The sequence below is a fragment of the Hydra viridissima genome, unplaced genomic scaffold (assembly GCF_058129835.1).
Source record: "Hydra viridissima isolate aposymbiotic clone 2 unplaced genomic scaffold, HvirCarnegie_v1 scaffold_6, whole genome shotgun sequence".
Taxonomy (NCBI): domain Eukaryota; kingdom Metazoa; phylum Cnidaria; class Hydrozoa; order Anthoathecata; family Hydridae; genus Hydra; species Hydra viridissima.
The window spans coordinates 7,262,149-7,271,463 of NW_028324305.1; the positions used below are offsets into that span (position 1 = coordinate 7,262,149).

A 9,315-nucleotide genomic window follows, 5' to 3' on the forward strand; every position below is an offset into this window, starting at 1 on the left:
TGGAGTATCTGTTGAAGAATTTTATTCAGGGTCTTATAAATGCAATAAAGGCTGCAGTGAACTCCAGAAAATTATAACTGAAAGTGATCAGTTTGATTGTTTTTGCAATGTTTTAGAGTCAGGAAATGGTCAGCCAATGTTTGAATGCGTTTTAAAAAATGGTGAAGATAAAATTGGTATGTCTTTGTCTCTGAATCTGAGGAGTTATGGATTAAAAAACTTCCAAATGCAAACTTTGTGTTTACAGATTATAAGTGAATTTGTGCTCAGCACTAGCCTAAAGATGCAGAATTAAAAAAAGTCAAAGGTGGTAGTTTTGTTCCAGTGCATCCTCCATCAGTCTTTAAAGGTATACCAGTGTCTTGTATTCCAATAGTGTCTAGAAAACAAGATGTCACTGGGTTAATGTACTCTGAAAGAAATAGTTTACCAGATGAGTTCGAAAACTTCAAAAAAATGGACGCTATTCAATTTAATTCAATTTTAAAAAATTTGAAGTAAATCATAAATAACCATGAAGAAAAATTTTATTTTGTTGAAAAAGAAAAAAATATATCTTTAATATCATATAAACATTGTGGACCAGTACCTAAGTTTTCAATATATATAACTTTAGAAGATTCCGAACATATTTTTTTTCTTTTTTAAACAAAGGAATTATTAAATATTATTCTCAAATGGAGAATGCTGTTAGTTATGTTATTAATAATGAAACAGATTCTAAGCCAGCAAGTTATATTAGGCTTCAAGTCACCAAAACCAATTGAATGACAAAATTTTGGATCAGTTCTCAAAGTTTTTTGTGATGAAACAGTTGCAGCATTTCATGTAAAAATTCCTGAAGCTAAAGATACTGCACTTTTTATTGAAACAGTTGTTAAGTGATGGCTTATTGTCAACAGCAAAGCAAAAGGTCTAGATATTAGTTTAAATGATATTCGAAGAAAGCCTATTACTTCAGTCAATGATTGGCAAATAGACTTCTTAGAGAACTATATTTCTTATTTTGCTGAAAATTTGAAATGGGTAAATTCAAAATTAAGAGAGAAAAGGTTAACAATGGATACTGCGAGTGCTTTGCAAAAAACTTCTAAAAGATTAGCAAGCTGTGCCAAGTATTTGTTGAATTGCAGTGTATCTTATGTATTGCTAGGACATATGCAATCAGATGCACTAGAAAAACAGTTTAGGAAATATTAGCAAGGGTCAGGTGGCACATATCTAATAACTGTACAAAATGTTATTCAAAAATTTAGAATCGACAAAATTGGAAAGTTGCTAGATTTTACAATATTTCCTCCTGCTCACCACCACTGTTATAACTGTGAAGTTGATGTGAAGTTTGATATGTCAATATGTGAAAATTGTGAGGTTCAGTTGCCAAATGAATGCAAACAAGGGCTTTTATATATTGCAGGTTTTATTGCTTATAAACTTCCAGAATTATATTCAATTTTAGAAGAAACAGACACTTTTGATATGTTTTAAAAATATATCAAAACATATATATATATATGTTAACTTTATTTTATTAAAATTAATGTGACTTTTTTAATTTATTTTAAAGTTGAAAGTTTTGCTTATTTTATTAAACATTCCTTCCCAAAATCTTCAGAGTGTTTTTTACAATAATTGTTTAAAAAAATGTTTGCCAAAATGCAGCAAACTTTTTTAACACTTCGAACAAGCAATTGAAATTTACTATTGCAGTTAATAAAAATGTCAATTAATCCTCTCTTGCACAGCAATAGTGAAATTTTATTCACAAGTGTCACTTCAAATATAAAAAAACATAAATAACAAAGTAGACTAAATTGTTAAAAGGTTCTCTTAGTCTTCCCCTGTTCAAAGAACTAATCTAAGTTCCATATTTTTAAAACATATCAAAAGTGTATATATATATATATATATATATATATATATATATATATATATATATATATATATATATATATATATATATATATATATATATATATATATATATATTATTTGTATTACAAGTGTTAAACAGCTAAAATAAACATATAGTTATAAAAATGAGATTTAGTCATTTTTAGCTAAATTCTTTAAATTTTTATTTCAATTAACGTAAAAAAAAATTCCTACAATATTTGCTTACGAAATTTAATCAAAATATTTTGTCCTAATAAAGCTCTTTATTTGTTTCTAAAGTTTGTTTACAAAAGCAAGGATAAAAAATAATTTTAACCGTAAAAGAGTCGGCCTTCGCTAATTTTACGGAAAATGCGCTGTCGCGGCCTGTTTAAGAAGGCCTTGAAATTACGGAAAGAAAAATCTTATAAAAATAAGATATCGCCGTGATAGTTCATGTAGCATTTATAATTTTGTAGTGCCTATCTGATAAACTAATGCCTAAAAAATATTTTATCTTAAAAATAAAATCAGCTGCCTATCATGCTGTTGTGTTATCAATCCTCTAGCACACCGCATTAGGTAGTTAAGAACTAAAAGGTACATAAATTATATAACAAATGCTAAAAATTTGATTTTTGAGATTTCTGCACAAGCAAACAAATACTCTTTCTTCACTATTATTGAACAAACTAAATTTAGGCAAATTAAAATTTGTACTTAGTTTTACTGAGAATTTTTATTTTATCATATTTATTCTAAAAAACGAAAAGCAGAAAGTTAATATAGAACAACTTTTTATAAGAATGTTATGTTAAGCTGGTTCCTACATAATCAAAAGTCGAAATTTTTTCAAAAATTGATTTTTTGGCAAATTAGATATTCTAATGTAAAATTTATCGCTCTTTCTCGTGGTATATACTTTTTTTTAAGTTTGTTTATGCTTTTTACAATATTTTTAATTTTATACAGGTAGGTATAGTTTTAGTGCCTAGCAACGGCTATAGCAACCGTTTTATTTTTTAAGTTAATGTCTTAAATATGTTTTAAAACTTTAAGTAGTACATCTCTTTTGCTATTCTAATGTTGCCTTATACGTCAAAGTTGGACATGTAAATAAACGAATAGGTTTTCGACTTAGGGCATTAGTACAAGAATATAAAAATACCTCTACACCATTAGGTAGAAAAGGAATATTGACAAACAATTCCATCAATTCAATAACAAATTATTATGGTATTGCCATTCGAAGAAGTCTAAAATTAAATTGCACTAACGATGAAAAAATTTACACAATGAAAAAGTGGATAGGTGCTATCCTTCATTATTGTACCAACTTTTCTAACTTAGATAAGCGCCACATGCTTTGTCCACCAGGAGAAGAATCGTGGTGTAGTTATAAGAAAAATAAACTTAAAAACACACAAAGAGAAAATTAATTTACCAGAGTGGATGTTTCCTATCTTGTCAAAGATTTTCCAAGATCTTTCGAATGATGATCTTCTTCGCAAGTGCATCCACGGGGAAACTCAAAATGCTAACGAGTCCCTGAATAATATTATCTGGATGAAATGTCCTGAGCAAGTCTTTGTAGAAAGGTCAATTCTACAGTTAGGAGTATATAGTGCTATTCTTCAATTCAACGAAGGTCAATTTAGACTTTTTTAAGTGTATGAAAAACTTGGAATACAGACCGGTGTCTGTTTTAATATTATATCTGAAAAAATGAACCGACGCAGCATCCAAAATTTACTTATTAAAACATCAGATAAGACAAAATCAAAAAGAAAAAAACTAAAAGCCATCAAGAAGGGTTTATTGGATAAAGACTTACATAAAGAGGGAGGAGAAACTTTTTTCAAATAAGTTTATTACTTGTAAGTTGTGGTTAGGGAACTAAGATCAGAGGCCTAGTAGCACATTTTTCGAAAATACAGTTGCTTTGAAGCATAACTTTTAGTAGAAACATGATCTTTTAATAAAAAAAACTCACGCACTAGATGCAGGTAGCACGAACAAGTATACCAAGTTTGAAAGTAAAATGAGCTTTTACTCATGAGTAATTGTGTTTCTAGTAAACTCAATTTTTAGGGGTTATTTTGACTATTATAGGCCTCTATGTGATCATCAATATATTATTTGTGTTCGAAAATTTTTTTTTTTTTTACACATTCTGTACCTACTTTTGAGAAAATTAATGCTTAATGAATAAAAAGTAACTTTTTTGATTACGTAGGAACCACCTTAAATAAAAAAATATTTATATTTGAAATTTATGTAAATATGTAATATTCCGTTATTTTTATGAAAAAAATCTTATTTTAAACAAAAAAACTAGATTTTATTAGAAACTTATATATTTATCAATATTTGAGCTTAAGAAATAAAACTTGATTATCATCAATTTCTTAATTTTCATATCACCATTCCTTAATTCCGCCGCCATCTTGGGAGGTCAAAACTGGCTTCAAAAGATTTTCCGTATACGCTATCCAGTTATATTTTGAGATAAGTGCTCTGATATTATTAAAGTATCAGCATTCCATTCAAATATGAATTTAAAATAAAAATGAAAATATTTATTTAAAATAAAAGTATCTTTCATCGACGAAGATGGGATTCGAACCCACGCGGGCAGAGCCCAATGGATTAGCAGTCCATCGCCTTAACCACTCGGCCACCTCGTCTACTGACACTTTATAATATGTTTAATATATTAACTTTAATAAGTACTACTGATTTTTTAGAAATAAGCGAATAAATAAATCTTTTAAGGTCTAATTTTTATTCTAACTGTTATATTTACAAGAACTAAATATCATTAATAATTTTTTAAACAATAATTTTCATTTTTAACGTATGCTTAATTAAATTTTAGGTTCGTCAAAATAACTTCCTATATTCTTTATAACAGCTGATCAGGTCTTCGGCATACGCTCAATCAATTTATGCGGTTTTTCAGGTTGTATTAGATTCCGTTTCACTTGCAATATGTGCTAAAGTTTTTTTTATAGAAGATAGCTGCTTTTCTCGCACATTTCTGCCAGGTTCTTCCCATAATAACTCTATCGGATAAGGATCTGATGATTGTGGTAGCCATTCCATCATTTTTAGTATTTGCTGGCTTTGAAGATCTTCTAAATAGCTTTAGCAGATTTTGCTAGTATGTTTCGGACAATTACTATGCATGAAAACATTCTGACTCGAAAATAATCTCTCTCCAGACGGCAGTACTTAATGTTCCAAAATTTCTTTAAAAAGTCTTTTTTTCCGAAAATCTTTATAAGTTTCTTTTGTCATTATTCCTTCAACAACGTTTTGAACCAAAAACTTTGAATTTGGACTCATTGTCCAAAGGACTTTTTTCCATAATTCAAATAACCAATTTTCATGTCTTTAAGCACAATAACTTTATAGCCTTTTTGTCTTATTAACTCGTCTTGATAATGGTTTACGAGCAGCTATACGCCCATACATGTCAAATTTCTTCATCCAATCCTTGACAGTGGAAGTGCTAATCTTAACATCGCTAAGTTAATTGTACGCAGATCTGATTTTTTTGGCGGTGTATCTTCTATTCGATATGAAAAGTTTTCTTATTTCTCTATCTTGAAATTTATTCTTTTTTTTAGGTCATCCAGCGCGTTTTTAACTTGTATTGGTAGCAGTCTCTTTGTGTTGTTGTAATGTCATCTGTACACAACATCTTGAAATTTTCATTTTTTTTGAAATTCAGACTTGTGATTTGATCTTTTGGACTTGAGATTTGAACCCTCTTTGTGGTAAACGAGAATTCTCTCGTTTACCACAAAGAGGGTTTCGTTTTTTATACCAACACTTTAATTATAAAAAATCAACTTTTTTCAAAATTTCAAAAAAAATCAAAATTTTTCTTAACACAAAAAGAAAGGTTCTTAAAAAGTTTATTAATTGTAATTGAAGTAAAGCCACTAACAATACTATTTTATCAAAGAAATATAGATTTGAACCAACTATGATTTTCTAATTGAATAATCAAATTCAAACATTTATTTTATAAATAAATAAGATAACTTGAGTATAATCTGATAGGTGCCTGTTGTTTATTAAAGTATGCTAAAATGGTCTAAACAATTACTGATATACTAGAATCAAGAACTAAAACATAAAATCAGAACAAAAACATAAAAACCCTCATTTAAGTCAAGAAAATAAACAATTTCAATATATTTTTATCTTAAAAAGATAAAACCATAACCTGCCTCTTTTTGTCGATAGTGTATATATATATATATATATTCTAAATATCAAATACTTCAGAATAGGGTTAGGACTATTGTAATTGTAATGAAAACAATAACAACAACAATAACTATTGTTATTGTATTAACTTAATTTAGAAACAATAATAATACTTGTGATTTACAACTATTGTAATTCTGTATTACAATAACAATAAATACTGTATTGCAATTAACCTTTATAAAACAATAACAATATCTGAAAAAAAATTGTATTGTAATGACCTAATACAATAACAATAAATATTGTATTGTAATCATAGCCACCGAGAGAAAATTCGGGCCCTGGGGAAGTTTTCTAAAGGGGCCCTCATTATGATCAATTATATACCCAGGACCAATAGAAGCGTTCTCTAGTCATTGAAAATTAAAAATGAAAGTTAATTAAATCTTTGAAAAGTCAAAACTATTTAAATTTTTTAAAAATGATTTTAAAAAAATTGTTTGTAGATACACGGGGCCCCGGGAATCTTCCCCGTCCACCCTCCCCTCTCGGCGGCCATGATTGTAATTCGTCTTTGTAATACAATAACAATATATTGTTATTGTAATAAAAAAAATTATTTTATTGTCAAAATTTAATAAATGTTTTAATAGTCCAGTTGCCGACTATATACCCTTGTACCCTTGAAATAGGGTACAACTAATATATAATGATTGATTCTATTTTACTGAAACATAATGGAAGGAGGAAGGAGTGCCAGAATGGTAAATTGGGCAACTTGAAATAGTAAGGCTATCATCAGACAGGCAATATTTTGCGGCCATTTAGAGCTTAGAAATACATAACAAGAAAGGTGATGCGAAATCTTAATATGTAAAAAATAAAATTTGCAATATATTGCAAATCCGTAAATAAAAAATAGCAAAAATAATAGTAAGTTCGTCAGAGATGAATATAAATACGTTAAAATACGTTAGCTTTTCTACTTTAGTTTAAAGTAATACACTACAATAGTTATTGTAATTGTTTTCATCAAAACAATACAATAACCATTGTAATTTTAATTCATTAAAACAAAGCAATACAAAAGTTCTCGAATTTTATTGTATTGTTAGAAAAAAAAAAGCAATACAATACTTATTGTGATTGTTTTTCATCACAGCAATACAATACCAAAATAAAATTTTATTATTGTTTCTGTAAATTACAATACAATATTATTGTATTGTGATGTGTAATTGTATTTAATTTTTACAATTACAATTACAATAGTCCTAACCCTACTTAAGAAGCGTGGGGAGATTTCTCCTAATTTTTTCAAAAGGATTTTTTGAAGCCTTTTTCTTAAAGTTTGTAAATTAAGCTAGTTGTTCTAGAAAATAATACTCCGAGAAAAAAAAAACCTCTGGTAAAAAAAAACCTTCATTAAGATAGGTTTAATCTAAAGCTTACGCAATACTGCTGATCATACCTTACAAATGCAGTTAAATCAATACATTGACTGTTTAAAGTCACCTATTTGGACTTTGGAAAATGCATATTGGCTAACCGCCTTAACACAAATAGGAGTTTTGTTTGATGCGAGTGTTTCCTTATTAATTCGAATTATTTATGAAAGTTTAATTAAATGAAAAATTTTGTTTTCTATAAAAGAACAAAAGCATTTTTGACCTCGACGTGATTTGAACACGCAACCTTCTGATCTGGAGTCAGACGCGCTACCGTTGCGCCACGAAGCCACATATCTGATTGGAAAGTTCGAGCTAATTTATTTCTAAAATATTAACCTTCACTTGACAGAAAAAGCTAAAAAAAATTCAATTTATAATAACTCCCTAAGTATTTCATTAATTGAGACTTATTGAAAATTATTCGAAAAGTCTATTTAGAAAATCGATGTCTGATGATCAAATTGATATCAAGTATCGGTTACTTACCTAAAATGTTTTTAACAACTAAAAATTTTTAAAGAAAAAAAAATGTTTCTGAAAACTTTTTAATCATAATATTTTCTGAATTTTGTTAAAGGATTTATTTTCACCTAAATGCTCTGTAACAAGAATGAAAGAAGCCTTTTTTTGAAATTGTAACATTTTGTATTCATGCACACTGTACACAATGAGTGGTTGGAACTCAATTTTCGGTTTATTACAAACTTATGATTAAGAGAATAAATAATCTTTCTGTGAAACAAATTACATTTAAAGATGTGTAAAGAATTGTTTTGAACGAATAGATTGTTTGGATTTCTAAGAATTACGGAAATTTGAATTAATGAAAGCGAAATTTCTTGTAGAAAAAGATGTTGACCGATATTAAAAAAAAAATGTTGACCAATATTAAAATTGAATAAGGTTTAACGTAAAAAATAAAAACGGGCCATTCTTTTTGCAATACCCGTTTTATTGACCGAGTTAATTCTTTAGATAGAATTCAGAAACAGATGCTAAAATTGAAAACCAAGTGTTTTCATTGCTGAATGTTATACCTATGCCTAAGATATTTATACATGTACCGTAGATGTTAGTATTTCAAAGTTAATTTTTAATAATCAACGTTTGTACCATAGTATGTATATAATTTGGTAAGGGTCTGCGTATCGTTTCAATTCCGTATTGTTATCATCCCGATACGATAGCGGAAAAAAAAAAGTGTTACCGGAATAATTACGACAAAAAATCGGTAAAAAAATTTTATTTGGTATTGTAGTTAGTTTAAATCTCGGTATATACCGAACTCTCGTCAATCCGATGACACTTTTCTTCCGCTATCAAATCGGAATGGTAACGATACAGAAATGAAACGATACGCAAACCCTTCAAATTTGGCACTAATCTGCTATCGCTGCTGAAATAGAGAAAATTTTATAATCGAATACCATGAAATTCCTCAATTAAATCTCTAAGTTTAAAAAAATTATATGCTATAGTAAGATTTACCATAGTACGAATAAAATATTGACAACGGAATTTTTTTATAGTTATAATAAAAATATTGACAATAATACTTTTTTTTTATTATGATCGTATTTATATGTCATTTGTGCAATGTAAGACGAGGTGGCCGAGTGGTTAAGGCGATGGACTGCTAATCCATTGGGCTCTGCCCGCGTGGGTTCGAATCCCATCTTCGTCGAAAATAAGCATTTTGTCATCAACTTTGAGTTTTTATACCTTCACACATTTATAATACTAACACTAACGTCTTGATTATACT

At 28.4% G+C, this 9,315-nt stretch overlaps 3 non-coding genes and 1 pseudogene across 3 annotated transcripts; 2 read left to right on the top strand and 2 right to left on the bottom strand.

Moving 5' to 3' along the window:
- The first annotated feature begins 183 nt into the window (after positions 1–183).
- On the top strand, positions 184–1,488 carry LOC149886820 (uncharacterized; annotated as a pseudogene).
- Positions 1,489–4,480: 2,992 nt separating this feature from the next.
- On the bottom strand, positions 4,481–4,562 carry Trnas-gcu (transfer RNA serine (anticodon GCU)). Its single transcript has one exon. It is a non-coding gene; the product is annotated as a tRNA-Ser (tRNA).
- Positions 4,563–7,766: 3,204 nt separating this feature from the next.
- Positions 7,767–7,838, bottom strand: Trnaw-cca (transfer RNA tryptophan (anticodon CCA)). The gene has a single exon. It is a non-coding gene; the product is annotated as a tRNA-Trp (tRNA).
- Positions 7,839–9,152: 1,314 nt separating this feature from the next.
- Trnas-gcu (transfer RNA serine (anticodon GCU)) lies at positions 9,153–9,234 on the top strand. The gene has a single exon. It is a non-coding gene; the product is annotated as a tRNA-Ser (tRNA).
- Positions 9,235–9,315: the final 81 nt, after the last annotated feature.